General features: G+C 42.9%; 1 protein-coding gene and 1 long non-coding RNA gene across 5 annotated transcripts in view; both read left to right on the forward strand.

Moving 5' to 3' along the window:
• LOC121400953 (interleukin-17 receptor A-like) overlaps positions 1–22,324 on the forward strand; it is a 1,044,048-nt gene that overhangs the window by 834,956 nt on the left and 186,768 nt on the right. The window lies entirely within an intron of this gene.
• Positions 1–22,324, forward strand: part of LOC121401036 — a 169,655-nt gene that overhangs the window by 52,149 nt on the left and 95,182 nt on the right. The window contains exon 8 of the long non-coding RNA XR_005966060.1: positions 17,137–17,213. This is a non-coding gene — a long non-coding RNA (uncharacterized LOC121401036). The remainder of the gene's footprint in view (positions 1–17,136; positions 17,214–22,324) is intronic.

The following is a 22,324-nucleotide window of genomic DNA, read 5'->3' on the forward strand; positions in this document are numbered from 1 at the left end:
AAAAAAAAAATGCGTTGTTAGGTTACAAATGTATCATTATTGCTACTTTTTATTACTCCTCTTTCAATTCAGGCCTCCCCTATTCATAGTCCAGTCACTTATTCAGATCAATGCATGGTTGCTAGGGGAATTTGGACCCTAGCAACCAGACTGCTGAAATTGCAAACTGGAGAGCTGCTCAATAAAATGCTAAATAATTTGAAAACCACAAATAAAAAATGAAAACCAATTGCAAATTGTCTCAGAATATCACTCTCTACATCATACCAACAGTTAATTTAAAGGGGAACAACACCTTTAATATTATTCATACTTGTTACGTATCTGTATACATTCATTATTTTATCAGTGCTCTACCGGATAAAATACCGGCATGGTACCTAATATCCAGACAGCTCAGAATTACAGAAAGTTATTCTCCTGTAGACTCCATTTTATCCAAATAATCTACATTTTTAAAAGTTATTTAATTTTTCTGTGTAATAATAAAACAGTCTCTTGTACTTGATCCCAACTAAGATATAATTAATCCTTATTGGAAACAAAACCAGCCTATTGGGTTTATTTAATGTTTACATGATTTTCTAGTTGAATTAAGGTATGAAGATCCAAATTACGGAAAGATCTATTATCCGGAAACCCCCAGGTCCCGAGCATTCTGGATAACAGGTCCCATACCTGTACTTTATTGGGGAGTAGTTGTTCGGTGGGTTTTCGGGGTCCATAAAGCCTCTCATATAGACACAAATGTCTCCTGCCTTGAGCAGCGTCTCGCTCTTACACTAGTTAAAATTCAGGCAACGGCGCGGCTCCGGCAACTTCAGGTACCAAAAAAAGGGAAAAAAGAAAAATATTGCTAATGAAAAGGAAATGTTTTGCTCAGAAAGCTTGGGGGACGAGCTCAGCAGCCCAAGCAAAGCGACAATGTGCGTGTTTAATGCAGTGCGGCCCCTCAAATGCACTTACCACTTGCTCTTTTAGCCAATTGTCATGTAAAATAAAAGTACCAATTCTCCCCAAGTGATTTTCACTGGAATCATACAAAAATGATATATTTTGTTATCCTCGCTTTTTCTGCCTATTTTCCCATTTTTGTCCCAGCTTTTATTATTTTGTTACATAAAAACAAGCCTTGTATTGTTATAGTATTCTGTATAGAAAATGAAGTTTGTTGTGTTTGGGCATCAGATACTGCTGTAGTGAGCTAAGGGGGCCCAGTCTGAAGGTCAGTTAGGGGGAGATTTGGGATTATTTGTATCCTGGGTACCCCTGGAACTATAGCAGGGTGACACCCCAATGTTTCTATATATCTGTAACCTTGTTATGAGCTAAGGGGGCCCAGTCTGAAGGTCAGTTAGGGGGAGATTTGGGGTGAGTGCTTATTTGTACCCTGGGTACCCCTGGAACTATAGCAGGGTGACTGTTACCCCAATGTTTCTATATATCTGTAACCTTGTTTTGAGCTAAGGGGGCCCAGTCTGAAGGTCAGTTAGGGGGAGATTTGGGGTGAGTGATTATTTGTGCCCTGGGTACCCCTGGAACTATAGCAGGATGACACCCCAATGTTTCTATATATCTGTAACCTTGTTATGAGCTAAGGGGGCCCAGTCTGAAGGCCAGTTAGGGGGAGATTTGGGGTGAGTGCTTATATGTGCCCTGGGTACCCCTGGAACTATAGCAGGGTGACTGTTACCCCAATGTTTCTATATATCTGTAACCTTGTTATGAGCTAAGGGGGCCCAGCCTGAAGGCCAGTTAGGGGGAGATTTGGGGTGAGTGTTTATTTGTGCCCTGGGTACCCCTGGAGCTATAGCAGGTTGGTCGGTACCCCAAAGTCAGTTTTTCTCACTGGCCTGATGGAGGAGTTAGAAGGAGAAGGAATCACTGTAGCTTAATAATAAAAATACAGTAGAATTTGTGGCACCAAAACATTTAATATCAGGAAGATTTTCTTCCATTCGGAGGCTGTGTGTTTGTTAGAACATTTCTATTCCCGATCAAAGGATTCTGTGAATAACCCACTTCATTCTTACTGGAACTTTTTCTAGTCCTCTCTGTTTGTGGCTTCAAATGACAAATTACAGAGACAACCAACAGAACGTTGTCTCCTTTTTCACGACGAGGGGGGTTTGGTACTTGGAAATTCGCAGGCCGGCACATCATGTGGAATGTTTTCATTCATTTCGGGATATTCAGTCAAAGTGGAAAGACGTCTTTGTCTGTTTCGGAAAAAAGGCCTTCCATGAAAGAAGATCATTCGGTGAAAAGAACAGCCCGTTCCATCTTGTTAGGCATCAAGGTAGATAAGTAAAATAATGAGAGATTCAGAGCTTTCTCCCTAGTGGGGACGTTCCTTTCACCCTTAAATATTTCTAATAAAAAGTAACTACTAAAGTTATTTTTAGAGAATGATGTGTCTCACAAAATGGGGCCATTATTATTATCCTCTGGTTATATAGAGCTTACACATTCCACGGGGCTTAATAGAGATTGAACATCGGTCCCTGACCTAGTGGAGCTGACACTTTAAGGTCCCTGTCACATTCACACACTCACTAGGAGCAGTTTTATCAGTAGCCAATTAACCTGTCTGTATGTTTTTGGAGCGTTTGGGCAAATCGGAGTTCCCCCAAAGCAAATAGTGCACTTGGTGGAATTGAACCTAGGATGTCTCCATGGACCACCATACTGCGCCCTAAAGACCATCAGTATGTTTCTTCTGAATGAAGATCAAGGAGCACTCAATTGGTTCTGTGCTGGTCGCCGCCTTCCAAATCTTTAATAGGCTCCTCACTTCTATTATCTTTTTGGGTTGGTTGACATTAGAAGTCAAGAAAGACAATGACATCTAGAGATGGTTGTCATTAAAGGACAAGGTGATACAATCAGATTGACCTACAAGTGTTCCAGAGAATCTCCTGGTGGGTCCATTAGGTCTTCCATATGTCTGCCATAAGCCTGTATAACCTCTTGACCATTTGGCAACTTCTCCATCTTATTGCTCTGGTCCATGGACATCAGGTTCTCTGGTAGGCACTTGGAGGTCCACACTGGACTTCTACCTCCATGATTTAGAATGTGAAGGCTTGCAATGGCAATCCTGCAATTAAATTTAGCTTGAAGGTGGTGATAGCTTCAGGGTTAGCCAACAAGACTGGAGAAGTGTAGCTTGGACAGAATCATTGGTGTCAAGAACAGTCATGCCCATCTTTGAGTTCCCCCCAGTTGGGGCTATGGACATCTATGAACCTTATGGTCTACATTCTGTATTTGGTTGAATTGTTTTGCAGGATTTGGTTTGACATTTGGTAGGCACTCCGGAGGTCCACACTGGACTTCTATCTCCATGATCTAGTAAAAGAATGTGAGGGCTTGCAATGGCAACCCTGCATTTACATTTAGCTTAAAGGTGGTGATAGCTTCAGGGTTAGTTGACAGGACTGGAGAAGTGTAGGTTGGACGGAATCATTTGTGCCAAGAACAGTCATGCCCATCTTTGAGTTCCCCCCAGTTGGGGCTATGGACATCGATGAGCCTTATGGTCTACATGTCTACATTCTGTATTTGGTTGAATTGTTTTGCCGGATTTGGTTTGACATTTGGTCTCTAGTGGTACATGTCTAAAAGACTGGGTAAAGTGGACATCCCTCCCCCAAAGGGAAGACCCTATAAGAATACCTTGTATACAAATGTGCCAATCTTGGGTTTAAGTCCTCAAGCCCTTACCATCCGTATAGAATGTGCATTGCTCCTTTAAAAAGTGTTGTTCAGCAAAACCAAGCCCCACCTTAATGTTTAACCAATATCAAACTGCTTAAATATTTACACCCGCTGCTTGGGGGAAGACTAACCATAATAATAATCCAATTATTACAAATGATAAACAATAACGGGAGCAGTTTAATGGAATAGCAGCATGTTCCATTCGTCACGACATGAGGAAATATGAAAAAATTCAGGTTTTCCCCAGTTTCTGCCTACGATGCGGTCGTTATCTCGGCGGGAAGGCGATTAATGTCGCTGATTGGAATTATAAACCAACCACCTTAAAAAAAAAAAGAGATTCAACCCACATTTTATCTCACCGTGCAGTGATGTGAGTGATTCGGCTTGATTATACGTTGTTCCAGTCTTCAATATTACATGCGTTTAACAGGTTTAGCTGAAATTACCAAAACATGTGAAGCTCTCATCCTAAACCCACACCTTGTCTAATGCAGATCTATACTCTCTCCACATAATTGGCACAGGTCTGATCCCCATTGTAAGCAGCAGTCCTGTCCTGCTTTATGGCAGCTGAGATTCTAGCTATCTGTATTACAGAGCATTCTGTCCCAGTGGCTGCACAGATCCTATCTGATGCCCATTGGAAGCAGCAGTCCTGTCCTGCTTTATGGCAGCTGAGATTCTAGCTATCTGTACCTGAATGAATTTATCAATATGTGCTCTTTATAGTGCTCTCCCGCTTGTATAATGGAGCTAATCTGTAATGTTACTATGGGACTTTAGGGGTAAATGTCATTCTTTCTGTTCTCCTAACAACAAACAGCCCCGGTATTCGCTTCCAGCCTGGTATCCAATAAAATATACGACTCATTGGCACGGGCTTCTGTATCGGCCGCTCTCCCAGGCGCCGCTGCTAAATAATAGAAATTCAGTCCGAAACAAATAAGAGCATTAAAGGAATAGAGGCCTACGGCTGTTCTTTGTTTCCTTTTTTGCCCTTTAACTGAGGAAAACGGCTTAAACAAACAAAACCGCAAAGGGAAGAAGACGCAATATATATCAGCCGTGAGAGAGTCGAGTAGTAATAGTCCCAAGTAGTGTTATTATTATTATTATTCACCATTGGCCGGGTTGTCTTAATTAACCTTTAAAATAAGCGAATGTAAAATTGATGAGGGGGGCTATTCTAAGCACTTTTACAATGTTCATTCATTATTTATTTATTTATTTCTTATTCCAAGATATTAAGGGATACATGTGCTGTTAATATGAATGAATTTTGTTACAACAGCGCCACCTGTTGGTCATTTTCCCACCAGTCTGACCAGCAAGTAGTCAAGGAAGTTGTCAGGAGAAAGAAAGAGGCTGCTCTGATGTTCTTCTGCTTAGGAAGGTTTGAGACATGTTTCTAATTTTAATCCTAAGAAGAAGAACATCTCTTCTCCTGCTCTCCCTGCCCCTCCCCTTTCATGACATCACTACAGGGTGGGTCGGGTGTGAGTCTATAAATAAAGGGGGGAACAGCAGGCCAGGCCGGGTGCAAATCGGGAGGGGGTTGGTTTGAATCAAGTGCACACTACTACTATGACCGGACATTAGAGGAACAGAAACATTTAATTGGCCAGGACAGTGGCAAATGAGCACAGAATAACTGACCAAATATCTCCTCCCTTGCCCATCCCCCTCTCCATTCTGATTGGTTCATGCACAGCAAATGGAGTACTGCACATGCACCCATTTGGATCAGATAGCCCTATCCCCTCTCGACCTCAGCATACTAATAAATACCTGGCCTTAAACAGGGCTGTATTTTCTATATGGGCACCCAAGGGTCCATACCTAGGGCAGTGGCTTAGATGGGTAGATATTGGGCGCCAATATTGGAAAAGAAATCCAAAAAAAAAAATTATAAAAAAAAATTAAAATTATAAAAAAAAATTAAAAAAAAAAAAAATATATATATATATATATATACACTATTTCTTCTGCCTGGCCGAATTGAATCTGAATACTAATTTGCATATGCAAATTAGGTCGGGAGGGAAATCACAAGATTTTGTTGTCACAAAACAAGGAATTAAATTTTTTTTCCCCTTCCCACCCCTAATTTGCATATGCAGATTCGGTTCGGTATTGGGCCGAATCTTTATCAAAGGATTCGGGGGTTCGCAGAATCCAAAATAGTGGATTCGGTGCAATACCTAATTTCTTCTATCAATTTTTCTTTGGGTGCATAGGTGCTTTTGTAAATTTCTTCTTGAGATTCCCGGTAGGCTTCTATTTACTAACTCAGCTTGAGAATAATGCAGTAATTCTACAGTGTGCCTCGTTGGATAGAATGGTTATTGCCACCGCTTGTCCCAAAATATTTAAACAAGAAAACACAAGGAAATTTATGTATTACGTTGGCCAACGACCTTTCCAAGGATCAGAACCTTTAATAAATCTCTCTTGTGTAGGTCGATTTGTTCATTTTCTAATTCGAGTTTATTCAAATTCTATGATTTTTCTCACAATTGTTAATTTGCCCAAAAACTTAAATCCCCTTTGATTATAGTACTGAAAATTCACCTGTCCAGGGTTTATCTGACAATTTATTTCATTACATTTTTTAGTTGAAAATTCAAATTTGGGAAAAACGCAAAATAAAAAAAAAGATTTAATAATTTAGCCCCTTAGTGTTTTTGGAAAATCCTCCTCTAAAACACTAGTTTTATTAGATCTATTCCTTAAAGTTTTTTTGGTCTAGTCTGATTTCAGGGGACCTTTTTTTCCCAGAAGAGGTGGCATTAAATATCTACTGATGCCATTTGTTTTAATGGCTTCTGTAGAGCAATTAGTCGGCCCCACAATAAGTTGGACTTTGCTAACTTTTCAACGACTGGCCGGGGAATACTTATGATAAATGACCAACATTAACTTGGATTTATCAAGGTTCCCATGGCAAACGACACTCTGTAGCTGGTCTGTAAGCTTGTTTGTACGTTCAGACATCTCCAGGAATGATTTGATTGTCCCCAGTACCACGTTGTCTTGGGAAGAAGGGATTTAAGGGCAATAATGAAGGTTAGGATGAGACTTTCATCTAAATATTTCAATGTACAACATTCAGACAAATTGCCTCTCACTTCCCCTGACTTTTCTGTTAATAATAGCAAATAAGAGATTTGGCCTGATCCAAGATTGAGAAGAAGATGCCACCTTCTCCACCTTTTTCTTCTGAAAATTTCATTCAAATTTTCATTGTTATTTTCAATCTTCAACTTTTTGAACATTTTTTTTAATATAATAATTTTAAAGTAAAAATTTTAAAGGACAGATGAGATTCAATCAATGGAAATATGAAGAACGTGTTCTAATAGAAGTTTGTGAGATTTTTGGCCAACGTTCCAGATTTGGGGTGAGTGAAGGAACTATTCTGTATTGAGTCTAATTAATTATATCATGGCTGTATATCTTTACCATTGGCTACAAAGCAGCTCCCCCCTGGCATCTGGCTTCCCTAATTCATTAGTAGGCAGTCAGATAAGCAGTGCAAATAATAATTAAAAGCTGATCCGGCACCTTCTGAAAAAGTTCTTCTCCCAGTGATACATAAACTCCCCTGCCTTCTCCTATCTGTGGATTTCATTAAGTGACCATCAAATCAAGCCTGACAAGAGTTATGAACTGAGCGGAAAGGCAAACAGTCATGATGGAGAGAGGGAAACTATCATATTGAATTTAATAAGCAGCATATCGGCTCCTGTCAAGGGAGACACCCAGTCCTCCTACGTGTTTTATACCTCCCCACCCCACGTACCAGGTTATTGAATGCATTAAACATTATTACACATGAGTTTGACTTACATCTAGTGCTACAATAATATGAGTCCAAGCAGAGGTGAGTGACCTTAGTCCCTGCCAGTCAGCATTTGTAGGTGGAAAAGATCAGTAACTCATAAATGAACAGCAGTACTTGTAGTAGCTGTGGGATAATAATCTCTCTTGGATGGGGCTGTGGGATAGCAGGTATAGTAGGGAGAGATGGTGCCTATAGTAACAGTGGGATAATAGTCTCTGGGAAGGGAGTGTGACTGTGGGATAGCAGGTATAGTAGGGAGAGATGGTGTCTATAGTAACAGTGGATAATAGTCTCTGGGAAGGGAGTGTGACTGTGGGATAGCAGGTATAGTAGGGAGAGATGGTGTCTATAGTAGCAGTGGATAATAGTCTATGGGAAGGGAGTGTGACTGTGGGATAGCAGGTATAGTAGAGAGCGGTGGTGCCTGTAGTAACAGTGGATAATAGTCTCTGGGAAGGGAGTGTGACTGTGGGATAGCAGGTATAGTAGGGAGAGATGGTGCCTATAGTAACAGTGGGATAATAGTCTCTGGGAAGGGAGTGTGACTGTGGGATAGCAGGTATAGTAGGGAGAGATGGTGTCTATAGTAGCAGTGGATAATAGTCTATGGGAAGGGAGTGTGACTGTGGGATAGCAGGTATAGTAGAGAGCGGTGGTGCCTGTAGTAACAGTGGATAATAGTCTCTGGGAAGGGAGTGTGACTGTGGATAGCAGGTATAGTAGGGAGAGATGGTGTCTATAGTAACAGTGGGATAATAGTCTCTGGGAAGGGAGTGTAACTGTGGGATAGCAGGTATAGTAGGGAGAGATGGTGTCTATAGTAACAGTGGGATAATAGTCTCTGGGAAGGGAGTGTAACTGTGGGATAGCAGGTATAGTAGAGAGCGGTGGTGCCTGTAGTAACAGTGGATAATAGTCTCTGGGAAGGGAGTGTGACTGTGGGATAGCAGGTATTATACCTGTTATCCTATAACCACAGTCCCTTCCCAGAGACTATTATCCCACTGTTAAACTGATATAAGAAATCATCAGCTATTAAGCCATAGTACGTATATCAGGTACATCAGATAACTTCACCCCAAATCTCATTGAAATGGCCTTTCAAGTTGGCTTTTCAGGGGTAATGCTTACCCTAAATCTTACCCTATCTGGCCTTCAAGATGGTCTTTCAGGGATATGTAGGACAGAAAATAGACTTACACCAGAAGTTTTACTCTACTTGGCCTTCTATATGGTTTTTCAGGGATATCTAGGAAAACAAGACACTTAACCCAGATCTTACTCTAACTGGCTTTCATGATTGTCTTTCAGGATAGAAATTAGACATTTTTTTTAGAAGTCCTACCCTAAGTGCCCTTTACGATGGTATTTCAGGGGTATGTAGGACATAAATAGACATCCACGAGAAGTCTTAACCTACTTGACCTTCCCTGTGGTCTTTCAGGGATATCTAGGAAACCAGGCACTTAACCCAAATCTTACCCTTACCGGCTTTCATGATTGTCTTTCAGGGTATGTAGGACAGAAAATAGACACCCACCAAAAGGCTTAACCTACTTGGCCTTCGTTATGATCTTTCAGTGATATCTAGGAAAAAAGACACCCAACATCTTATCCTAACTGGCCTTCAAACTTGGCATTCAGGGGTACCTTGCAGAACAAATATGCTTTCTCCCCAAATCTCACCCTAGCTACTCCTCAGGCTTTCATCTGTCACTGCCCCCAAGGGTGTCAAGCCCTACAGTCTGGGAACCGCTCAGGAAGGATTGCACAAAGCCACGGAGAAAAGTCCCACCTTTAAATGACAAACACAGAAGCCTCTCCGCTTGTTACTGCCCCTTTATTTTCTTCCCTTCATCTATCGACTTGTGCTAAAGCCTCGCTGTTCCTGCTCAAACTGCTCCTGTTGGCCAATTTGTTTTTATACTCCACTAAATATTTTCTTCTTTCCCTTTTTCACTCTTGTCTTCTTTCCTCTTTCTTTTATCAGTTTTTTTTACACTTTTTTAAAGAATCTTTTACTTTCCATTAAATGGTTTCTGTGCGTTTCTCCAGGATTTCATCTCAGTTCCACTTACAACTCTTAGGCCCCAGGCCCCCAATGTTTTTAACTCTTAGGGCCCCAGGCCACCAATGTTTTTAACTCTTAGGGCCCCAGGCCACCAATGTTTTTAACTCTTAGGGCCCCAGGCCACCAATGTTTTTAACGCTGAGGCCCCCAGGCCCCCAATGTTTTTAACTCTTAGGGCCCCAGGCCACCAATGTTTTTAACTCTTAGGGCCCAGGCCTCCAATGTTTTTAACTCTTAGGGCCCCAGGCCACCAATGTTTTTAACTCTTAGGCCCCAGGCCTCCAATGTTTTTAACTCTTAGGGCCCCAGGCCACCAATGTTTTTAACTCTTAGGCCCCAGGCCTCCAATGTTTTTAACTCTTAGGGCCCCAGGCCACCAATGTTTTTAACTCTTAGGGCCCCAGGCCACCAATGTTTTTAACTCTTAGGGCCCCAGGCCAACAATGTTTTTAACTCTTAGGGCCCTAGAAACACAAATGTTCTACTAATAAATGGGGTTTAGGATGAGTTAGGTTCCTGCTTAAAGAGTCTACATTGTCCTAAAGTTTCTGTTCCGGGTTCATGTCCATGTGAACTTTGCTACTGAGTGGGGGGAGGGTCATTGGTCCAGGGGCAGGGTTTGCCCAACTTGCCCCTACCTTCCTTATTACCCCTCACAGCACTTACCTAGCAAACAATGGAGTATATTCCTCAATCGCTTTAGCAGGAACCCCCCACCCCAAAAGGACGTCTCATAACCTGGAGAAAGTGGTACCCAAAAAACAAATCCAGCTTAGTCATTGGCCAATATCAAGCTCCTTCATATACTAAATGTCTGGTATAGTGACAATAGGCTGGTGGGAAGTGGATGGAATTCCAGTGTTAAGAAAGGGGCCTTGGACTTGAATGGAAATGCTGTTACATTGTGGCCTATGGAGTAAAGCAATATTCTAGTTCCCTCCAATCATTAGAGATCAGTATGTGTCCCTATGTCTTTCAGCCCCGTCATGTACATATTAATCAATTAACCCTGCAGAGATATTAACCCATTCCCTTCTTCAACTAAACCCCTGTATCAGCACCACCACCCAGTTTTACCCTCACACAACCGCTCAGTCATCTTTAGTAGAACGAGGCACAGGAGCCCCTTCCCTCAATATTCACCATAGGGATTAAAGAAAAACACAGAGACATATTTATGGAGAAACCTGGCGGTGAGCACAGGATTTATTACAATTAATAGGCAATTTATATTTGGGCCTCCCTAACAGTGGATGATCCAGAGGAAGGAGAAAAACCCTAGAGTGCTATGGGGGCCAATCTGCACTGAAGGTAAAAATTCCTTCCTGACTCCTAGAAACGGCAGTCGGTTCTACACCCTGGATCATGGCTAGACCCCCCCACCCCCTACCTATACACCCCCACCTCCTATTCACCCCTCACCTATACACCCCCCTCAACCTTCTCCTATACACAACCCCCTACTCTCCCTCCTGTTTATAACCCCTACTCTCCTCCTATACACAACCCCCTACTCTCCCTCCTGTACACCCCCTACTCCTCCCTCCGTGCACACCCCCTACTTCCCTCCTGTACACAACCCCCTACCTCCCTCCTATACACACCCCCTTCCTTCCCTCCTGACCTAAACCCCCACTCTCCTCCATACACAACCCCCTACTCTCCCTCCTTACACAACCCCCTATTCTCCCTCCTGTACATAACCCCCACTCTCCCTCCTGTATACAACCCCCTACTCTCCCTCCTATACACAACCCCCTACTCTCCCTCTTACACAACCCCCTACTCTCCCTCCTGTACACAACCCCCACTCTCCCTCCTGTAAATAACCCCACTCTCCCTCCTATACACAACCCCCTACTCTCCCTCCTGTACATAACCCCTACTCTCCTCCTGTACATAACCCCCTATCTCCTCCTGTACACAACCCCCACTCTCCCTCCTGTACACAACCCCCACTCTCCCTCCTGTACAAACCCCCTACTCTCCCTCCTGTACATAACCCCCACTCTCCCTCCTGTACATAACCCCCCACTCTCCCTCCTGTACATAACCCCACTCTCCCTCCTATACACAACCCCTAATCTCCCTCTGTACATAACCCCCTACTCTCCTCCTTCACAAACCCCCTACTCTCCCTCCTGTACATAACCCCCACTCTCCCTCCTGTACATACCCCCTACTCTCCTCCTTGTACATAACCCCCTACTCTCCCTCCTGTACACAACCCCCACTCTCCCTCCTTACACAACCCCCACTCTCCCTCCTGTACACAACCCCTACTCTCCCTCCTGTACATAACCCCTACTCTCCCTCTGTACATAACCCCTCTCTCCCTCCTGTACACAACCCCCACTCTCCCTCCTGTACATAACAGACAGACACACACAGACATACGCTCTCGGGATAGGTAGGTTGGAAGGAAAGGATTTAGGCCGTGGTGGTGGGTCGGCGGCAGCAGGTGAGTCTTTGGGTGGAATGCTGAAAAGAAAAGATTTAGAAAATGTTAAGATAAGAATAAAGACAAACACTTGTTTCTTTATGATATAAAAGGCTCAGTGTTGCTTTAAGAGCGCACTATTTGTTGGGCCTTTGGGGACTGTTTGGGTCTCTCTACACATGGAATGCCAGGGCCTCTTATGAATCTCAGTCTGAGCCTTGCCCTTATTCTTTAACTCTTTGATCAGCTGGTGCCAGTCTTACAGTGGGAACCCATTTCAAAGGTGGATTCTAAGCCAGATGTCCAGCAGCCCGTAGAGTACCTGCCTCCCTGTTATGGCCTACTAACAATCAACACTTTATCTGCAGATTAGACCCTGTCAGCAACCTTTACACCCTAAAGGCAGCCAAACATTGGTCTATGGGGTGCGCCCTCAAAGTGATCAGCCTGCGGGCTCAACAGACAGGGTGTATGACTTCCTTTCTATTGTTCTGATTGAAAATGCTCAGAAGAGCAGGAAGTAAAGTGGAGCTGCATTGGACAACATGAGGTATCTCTAGAAGAAGGGTAATTGTCAGTAAATTGATACATTACCCAAACCCTGCGGAGCCTCTTCATTATGGCCTTCTTGACCCGTTTTCGGAGGGTCGGCCTTTCTACCACCGGAGGATCTTCGAAGGTCTCTTCCACCTCTGGAGCTTGTTCTTTTAGCTGCTTCCTCTTCTATTCTCCTCCTCCGGTGTAGGAGCTGGTTCTTCCCCAGGGGCTCCCTCTTCTTCTCCTCCTCCTCCAGGCTTGTGTTCCAGGAGCTCCTCTTGCTTGTCCTCTCCCGCAGGGTGGTTGTCCGGCTCCCTCTCTCTCTCCTCCTCCTCAGCAGCAGGAGCTTGCTTTGTCCAGGAGCTCCCTCTTCTCTCTCCTCCTCTCCGCTGCAGCGAGCTTGTGTCTCTTGCTCAGTACCTTCTGCTCTCTCCTCCTCGCAGCGGAGTTGTTTCCAGGAGCTCCCTCTTCTCTCTGCTCTTCCTCTGCCGAGCTGCCAGAGGCCTTTTCTTCTCCTCGCAGGGAGCTCCTCTTCTCTCTTCCTCCCGCAGCAGGAGCTTGTTCTTCCTCGGCAGAGCTTCCCTCTTCTCTCTGCCTCTTCCTCCTCTGCCGTGCAGGAGCTTGTGTTGTCTCCAGGAGCTCCTCTCCTTCTCCTCCTCCACTGCAGGAGCTCCTTCCTCCTCTCCCTCAGCTGCAGGACTTGCCTTTTGTTCCTCACTAGATTTGAAGGGAAATAAATGTCATTATTGTCATTATTGTAAAGTGGCAGTAAGCGTAATTGAAAGTATTTAGTGCAAAATACATACCCAGCAGCCTCCTGCAGCTTCTGCTCCCTCTCCCAGAGCGTCATGGCAAGCTGGTGAAGGTGCCATTGGATAGTCTGCGGGTGCAGGGGAGGCACAAGGATAGGAGCAAAGGGGAAAGAAAGGAGACAGTTATGATTATGTCTGTATATGTGCTGCTAATAGTACCTTTATACGCTGAGGGCAGTGAGGGTGTGGGATTCCCATGTGATGGGGGAACTTACATTCTGCAGCCGCAGATACTCGAACATGCTGCCCCCATCTCCAGTGTTCCGATGATGCTTCCTGTGGAAGGAGAGAGTCAATGTTAATAATAAATTATTATAGAGACACACAGTGAATAATAACCTCTCCTATAATAATAATAATAGTGACACTTACAGGAGGCAGCAACTCCTCACTGTAGAGGGCGATACACTCCCTCTCGAGTACTTCCTGTAACATAAAGAAAGTAGCAGTGTTACACAAGAGCTGGCAATCTAATATCATTTATTCTCTATTTATCTAGACATCTGTTCTGCATTACATACCAGATAATGGATCAACACCCAGTACTCATAAATGTTGTCTCTGTGCGTCGTCCTCGGGTCGCTGAAATATCGAAGAATAAAGTCCTCTCTGAAAAAGAAAAATATCACTGAGCGTTAATAAAAACATTTTCCAGCCTTATTGCCCTTGCACTTACCCCTGGGGCAATAGCAAATGATTCCCAACATGTAATAAGAGCATTTATGTTTTACTTACAGGACGACGTTCTTGCCGATAGTGGACCCGGTAGTGATGTTCTGTGGGAAAAACACATTTATGTTAAATACTGAGCTAAAGGGGGAAAGGAATTCACATATAATAAAACGTAGGAACTGATAAATAAAATAGGATTTTACCGTAATAGAGGCAAGGCCTTAAAGTCGGTGTCTTCCTCCTGAAGTCTCCAGGACGACGTACAGCGTTGTAAGTGAAAGGAAAGAGCATTAGGGACAGAATACTAAATGGCTCTAAATGCTGCTCACAGTCAGTCTGGATCTGAGGAGAATAGAGACAGAAAGGTTTCTATGGGGCAAACATTCCCAGGAATAAGGAGATTTTATTTGAAAAAAGGAATAAATGTAGTGGTTGTTTCCTGGATGTCAGTTCTACCCGCACAGAGGCAAATGGTATGGCAGCTCCACCTGTATGTATAAAGGAGCAGTGCAGACAGACAGACAGGCTGCCTTAAGGAGAGCTTATATAGAAGAGTGAAAGGGAAACAGCAGTTCAGATGAGAGAGGATTTATTTTACACTGAGGCATTACCAGGAGAGATGTCTTGATCGTTATCTCCTCCATCGTCGACACCTAAAGGGACAAATGGACACAATCAGGCAAAATGAAGTCACGGTTACAGGGTTTGTTCACCTTTAAATAAACGTTTAGTATGATTAGAGAGTGATATTCTGAGACAATTTGTACTTGGGTTTCATTTTTTATAATTTGTGTAATTTCTGAGTTATTTAGCTTTTTATTCAGCAGCTATATAAAACAACTTTAATGAAGACCAATTGAAAAGTTGCTAAGAGTTAGCCATCCTATAACATACTAAAGTAAACTTAAAGGCAATTATTTCCTTATGTATATTCCCCTATTTGTATTATTAATGCTGCTGATAGCGATGGATTGGCTTCTTATAAATCCCATATACAGTAACCGTATGGGCTCATATGCACAAAGCCACGTGGGACCCCCCTCAAGTGAATTTAGGGCAGATTTGCTGAAGAAGAAATCATGTGCTGAATCAGTTGAATTTGCAAGATTTACCTCTTCAAGAAGATTCTCCGATGTTAAAAAAAAATTGGGGGCGGCACAAGGCCGGGGCACCCCAAGGGGGTCTCCCTAAGGAACCCCTGGCTCTCTCTTACACTGTTCAGATGAAGATGGATGTGACTGAACAATGGAGAAGCCAAAAATAAACCCAGGTGTTATCAGGCAGGTGTAACAGCAAAATCACAGTCCAAAAAAGCAGGAAAAGCTCTGTAGCAATCTGTATAGAAAAGAGAATAAAAAGGCAAGTTAATGAATTTAGCGCTTAATATTTCCTATATAATACAGAGGAAGGCAGAGATCTATTGTCCCCTAAACTTGAGCTTTGTCAGGTCCTGGGCCCTTTTTTTTTATTGTAGTAAAAGTTATTTGTCAAATAACCCCAGAGGGAATATACACTTAACCCAGAGCCAACCAACGGACTAAACCAACTGTCAAATCCCTATGGGTAAAGTCACCTCTTCTTCTATGGGACCTGCTGTATGTCCCCCCACTCATTTACTATCACCCCCTACTGTCCCCATGGCACGTGCCTCTGCTTCCCACCCCTAGTTACAGACTGGGGGGCACCAACTATCCCTTTTTTCACTATTATAAAGGATATTTGGCAAAAAATATCCCCAGAGGGAATATACACTCACCACTGTGCCAACCAATGGACTAAACCAACTGTCAAATCCCTATGTCTGAAATCATCTCTCTTCTATGGGACCTGCTGTATGTTCCCCCCACTCATTTACTATCACCCCCTACTGTCCCCATGGCATGTGCCTCTGCTGCTCACCCCTAGTTACAGACCGGGGGGCACCAACTATCCATTTTTTCATAAATATAAGTTATATTTGTCAAAAAAAGTCTCAGAGGGAATATACACTTAACACAGAGCCAACCAACGGACTAAACCAACTGTCAAATCCCTATGGGTAAAGTCACCTCTCTTCTATGGGACCTGCTGTATGTCCCCCACTCATTTACTATCACCTCCTACTCTCCCCATGGCACGTGCCTCTGCTTCCCACCCCTAGTTACAGACTTGGATAAAGGGAACATGTATTTAGCTACAATGTTGGTACATAAGAGCAAGGCTGGGGGCAGATACCAGGGGGCACAGGAGTAAATCTCTAAGGAGCCTGTCAGTACTGGGAACACAAATTAAGCAGCTTATGGTGAGGTACAGGGGTCCCCAAATGTTCCCTTCATTAATAAATGTGAATATTTGCTGACAGTCCTGTATAACTGCCAAATCCTGGTCTGTGTCTCCCAACCAGCACTAAGATTAAAGGCTCCTCCCAAGCACATTTTAGGGCTAAAATTCTCCAAATTCACTAAAATCAGTGAGAGGTGCAACACCCACTAGTCTGGGGGGAAAACATTGCCCAAATTCCTGCCTCTTTTTGCACTAAAATAAAGTTTTTTGGCAATAAATCTCCCAGAGGGAAAGTCCACTTACCTCTCACCACAGGGCCAACCAACGGACTGAACCAACTGTCACAACGCCCGGGTGAAGTCACCTCTGTTCCCTGCTCTTAAAGGGGAAGTGTCCCCATTTGATGAGTGAGGTTTATATGGCATTTATTTCTAATTAGATGTGCAGTACATACACAGCCTATTAAGTACACTGAGCATTGCTTTGTATGTGTGGCCTATTGAGTCTGTTGGATCCATTCATTCATCAGCCAGGGTTCCAATCAGTGCTGCTGCTGTTGTTCATAGCACACAAATTATATATACATATATCCAGCACCCGTAGCGGCTATATCCTCTTTGTCTATTAAACTCCCACCAATCCAACTATGCGACGCGTTTTGGGCGCAGACGGCCTTAATCATGAGCATGTCTGTTATTATGGATCAATAAAGAGTTTGGATGTTAAAACACTCCGGTGAGCAGAAACTTTGTTTTTTCTTCTTCCTATTCAGTGCGGCGTGGGACGCCAAGAGAATCCAGCACCCGGAGACACATCCATGGGCCGCCTGTATTGCAAAGAAGGCTAGCGGTGAGTCAGAGCGGTATTTTCTATTCTATTTTCTATTCTATCAATTACATGGCAATTATCAATACATTGAAAAATGGTTAAAACAATCTAGTTAAAAGACTTGACAGTAGTGATGTGCGGGCCGGCCCAATACCTGGGGGACCCGCGGGTTGGTTCAGGCTGACTCTGCACCCCACCTTTAATTTCCGGCTTTATATGCGTGTGCCTGCTCACCCCGCCCCTTTTTGTGACATCATCAACGGGTTGGATCTATAAAGGGAAGCCGGAAATCAGGCATTGGGCGCGGAGAAAAACCCGACCCGCACATCACTACTTCGTATTAGTTAAATGTATCATAAAGTTCATAAATTACAAATTGTTACTACATTTCCTGTTGTAAAGCAATTGTGTTTTTTTTTCATTAGAAGTTTTCTACTTTGCGATATAAGCGCTCTTATATAACAGATTAGGTGCTTAATTTCATATAAGTAATAATAATAAGTATTTAATATCAAAATGAATGAATTCATTTTTTGCGATCCCTACTAGATTTCTCATGCACAAATAAATAACAGTTTATGTAAAACCCCGAATTTAACCCTTGAAGCTGCCTAGTCCTTAGTTTGTATTTCCATTTAACCTCTGTCTGTAATAATTTAGATTCCAAATCTCCTCCCCTCTGCCCCAAATTTACACGTTCTATGCCTTGTACTTACTTTTATTCACTCCATATATACTACTATAACTTAACCTGAATGTTGTATTATATGGTGTGTGTGTGTTTTGAGGTTTCTGTATACGCTGGGACACTCACAGACTGGTTTGATGTTTCTGCATCCACTCCAGGGAATTACAGGGTTTGTATTGTTGTTTCTTATAAATCTGTCTTGTGTTATACTTTATGAGAGGGAACAGTATATTTTACAGTCAATCACTGCCCCGTGGATAGAAATGGAGTCAATAACTGTGATTTAAATGTAGGATTATATATTAACAGTGGGATAATAGTCTCTGGAAGGGAGTGTGACTGTGGATAGCAGGTATAGTAGGGAGAGATGGTGCCTATAGTAACAGTGGTAATAGTCTCTGGGAAGGGAGTGTGACTGTGGATAGCAGGTATAGTAGGGAGAGATGGTGCCTATAGTAACAGTGGGATAATAGTCTCTGGAAGGGAGTGTGACTGTGGATAGCAGGTATAGTAGGGAGAGATGGTGCCTATAGTAACAGTGGATAATAGTCTCTGGGAAGGGAGTGTGACTGTGGGATAGCAGGTATAGTAGGGAGAGATGGTGCCTATAGTAACAGTGGATAATAGTCTCTGGGAAGGGAGTGTGACTGTGGGATAGCAGGTATAGTAGGGAGAGATGGTGCCTATAGTAACAGTGGATAATAGTCTCTGGAAGGGAGTGTGACTGTGGGATAGCAGGTATAGTAGGGAGAGATGGTGCCTATAGTAACAGTGGATAATAGTCTCTGGAAGGGAGTGTGACTGTGGATAGCAGGTATAGTAGGAGAGATGGTGTCTATAGTAACAGTGGATAATAGTCTCTGGGAAGGGAGTGTGACTGTGGGATAGCAGGTATAGTAGGGAGAGATGGTCCCTATAGTAACAGTGGATAATAGTCTCTGGGAAGGGAGTGTGACTGTGGATAGCAGGTATAGTAGGGAGAGATGGTGCTATAGTAACAGTGGATAATAGTCTCTGGAAAGGGAGTGTGACTGTGGGATAGCAGGTATAGTAGGGAGAGATGGTGCCTATAGTAACAGTGGATAATAGTCTCTGGGAAGGGAGTGTGACTGTGGATAGCAGGTATAGTAGGGAGAGATGGTGCCTATAGTAACAGTGGATAATAGTCTCTGGAAAGGGAGTGTGACTGTGGGATAGCAGGTATAGTAGGGAGAGATGGTGTCTATAGTAACAGTGGATAATAGTCTCTGGGAAGGGAGTGTGACTGTGGGATAGCAGGTATAGTAGGGAGAGATGGTGCCTATAGTAACAGGGATAATAGTCTCTGGGAAGGGAGTGTGAGTGGATCGTTGTGGGAGTTGCTATAGTACAGGGTAATAGTTATGGAAGGAGATGTGACTGTGGATGCGTATAGTGGAGGAGTCTATAGTAACAGTGGATAATAGTCTCTGGGAAGGGAGTGTGACTGTGGGATAGCAGGTATAGTAGGGAGAGATGGTGTCTATAGTAACAGTGGGATAATAGTCTCTGGGAAGTCTCCAGCATTGTTGAGAGACTTCAGGGAACCAACTATGCAATTTGCTTGGAGTATGGAACCAGAAAAACTTTGTTTTATACAGACTTTCTTGCTGCCTAACACATAACACATTTCTCCTTGCAGTTCTCCCATATGTCTTCCCAAATTTTTAATGATATTTTTTGAGAAAGAGTCTCGTCCCATTTCAACATATACTTGTGTTTAGGGAATGGATCCATTGGTAAATCTGATAAAAGCTTATAAATTGTAGAGATCAGAGCTCTTTGCGGGAGACCAGCCTGACATAATCGCTCAAATCTCGTGAATGTGGTTGCCCTTGGCTAGATGGAATCGTCTGACAGAAATGGACAATTTGCAGGTATTCAAGAAACTGCGCTGGAGATGTTTGGTATTTGTTCTGAACTTCAGTGAATGTTAAAAGTTTTTTTGTTAGGGGATTGACAAAGTCATGAACCATAAATAGATGATTGGAGCCCCAACATGATTTAAAGGGTTCCTGCATACCTGGAGAAAACAGGGGGTTATCAAGTATCAGAGTCAGAGGTAGGTGAGGGCTTATTAGATTGTACCTTTGTTTGCACTTATGCCAAATACGTAGTGTGAATATTATAGGGCTCAGAGCTCCAGGTGGTAGTTTGGCTTTTGGCCCCTTGAGCCATAGAAAAGTAGCTAAATAAATAGGGGATACCCATAGTGCCTCTATGTATGCCCATTTCGAGGTTGGTTCATAAGTTGTCCACCCTGCTACTTGGCGTAGGTGGGCTGCCATATAGTAGCTTTCGATGTTTGGAGCTGCTAGTCCCCCTGTCTCTTAGTAGCCAACATGACCGTTCTAGGTCTAAATTTTCCCCAGATGAATTTGAAACTAGGGATGCACCGAATCCAAGATTCGGTTCGGGATTCGGCCAGAATTCGGCCTTTTTCTGCAGGATTCGGATTCGGCCGAATCCTTCTGCCCATCTGAACCGAATCCAAATTCTAATTTGCATATGCAAATTGGGGGCGGGGAGGGAAATCGCTTGACTTTTTGTCAGAAAACAAGGCAGTAAAGAATATTTTCCCCTTCCAACCCCTAATTTGCATATGCAAATTAGGATTCGGTTTGGTATTCGGCCGAATCTTTCGCAAAGGATTCAGGGGTTCGGCCGAATCCAAAATACTGGATTCGGTGCATCCCTATTTGAAACACATGGTCTGTAAGTCCTTAAGGACCGCCTTCGGTACTAGTATAGGTAGTCTCGAAAAAATATAATGGCTTTGGGAGGATAGACATTTTTAATGCTATTATTCTCCCCAGCCATGAGATAGTTAGAGGGTTCCATCTATGGATAAGATCTTTTATTCTCTGTATAAGCGGAGGGAAATGATATCAGTATAGAGTGCCATAAGTTTTAGTAAGCTGGACTCATAAATACTTCATTGTATGATCTTTCCATTTATAGTGGAAGGTTGACGATAGAGCATTTTTAATATCTATCGGTAGGTTCAGGGGGAGGGCCTCTGTTTTATCCATGTTAACTTTATACCCCGAGTATAGTCCATATTCAGTTAGAATTTTGTGAAGGTTAGGGAGTGACACAGTTGGGTTAGTCACTGTCAAGAGGACATCGTCTGCAAAAAGTGAAATGATGAACTCATGATCCTTAATTCTAGGATCTAGAATATCTGGATGATTTGTAATGGCTGAGGCCAGGGGTTCAATGCTTAAGGCATATAATAAGGGAGATAAGGGACACCCCTGTCTCTTACTGTTATTAATTGGAATAGAATGGACGGGTGCTCCAGGGAGTTTGAGATTTGCTCTAGGTGATTAGTACAACCCATGAATAGCTGTTAAGAAGGGACCTTCTAATCCAAGGGTGGAAAGGAGATCAAACATATAATCTAATGTAGGCGATCGAATGCCTTTTCGGATCCAAGCTTAAAAGAAGGACAGGAGTTTTATCTTTATGGATAGCTTCAATTGAGTCAATGGTACGTCTTGTGTTATCTCCTGCCTGTCTACCATTAATAAATCCTACTTGGTCCTTGTCGATGATTTTGGGCATGAGAGGGGCTAATCTGTTTGCTAGGATTTTTGTGAATAGTTTTAAGTCAGAACTTAGAAGGGCTATAGGTATTTAGCTACCACATTGGCATGGGTCCTTACCTTCCTTATGTATTAGGCTGATATAAGAAGATAACATTGTGGACGGGATAGTTTCTCCTTTCAGAAATGAATTAAATAGTTGAACCAAGTATGGGGTCAAAATTTCCACAAATTTCTTATAGTAGGAATAGGGAAGGCCATCCGGGCCTGGGGCCTTTGAGGAGGGAAAGGATTTAATTGTGTCCTTAATCTCTTCCCGCTGTTATCTCCTTATTTAAGTGGTGCAAGTCCTCAGGGGTAAACTTAGTGCTAATATTTTCCTCTAGAAAAGCCCTCCGTTGATACTGATCCTATATAGATGAATCGGATGGTCTGGGAGGTTATAGAGTGTAGTATAATAATCTCGGAAAGCTTAAGTGATTTCCGAGGGTACATATGCCATTTTATCACCTTAAAATAGCAGATTGTATCTGTTGGTCTCTCAATTTTTAGCCAAGAGGGAGTGCGGCTTATCACCCCGCTCATAATATTTTAGCTTGGTCCAGCGTAATGCTTTTTCAATATTTGTTACCATAAGTGATTTTAATTGTCTGCGAAGTAAACAAATTTCTGTTCGTATTGTTGCATTTGGATTTCTATGTGCTGTTTTCAAGTGTTTTCAGTATCCGTTCCAAGGCAATCTTTGTATGCAATTTGGATTTTTTTCTGTGAGTTGATATCGCTATAAATTTACCCCTGAGGACTGCTTTATGTGCTTCACACAACATATATTTCATGGTTTGTAATACATCTGAACATAGATCAGGTTCATTCAACAG

This window comes from Xenopus laevis, chromosome 3L (assembly GCF_017654675.1).
Source record: "Xenopus laevis strain J_2021 chromosome 3L, Xenopus_laevis_v10.1, whole genome shotgun sequence".
Classification (NCBI taxonomy): Eukaryota; Metazoa; Chordata; class Amphibia; order Anura; family Pipidae; genus Xenopus; species Xenopus laevis.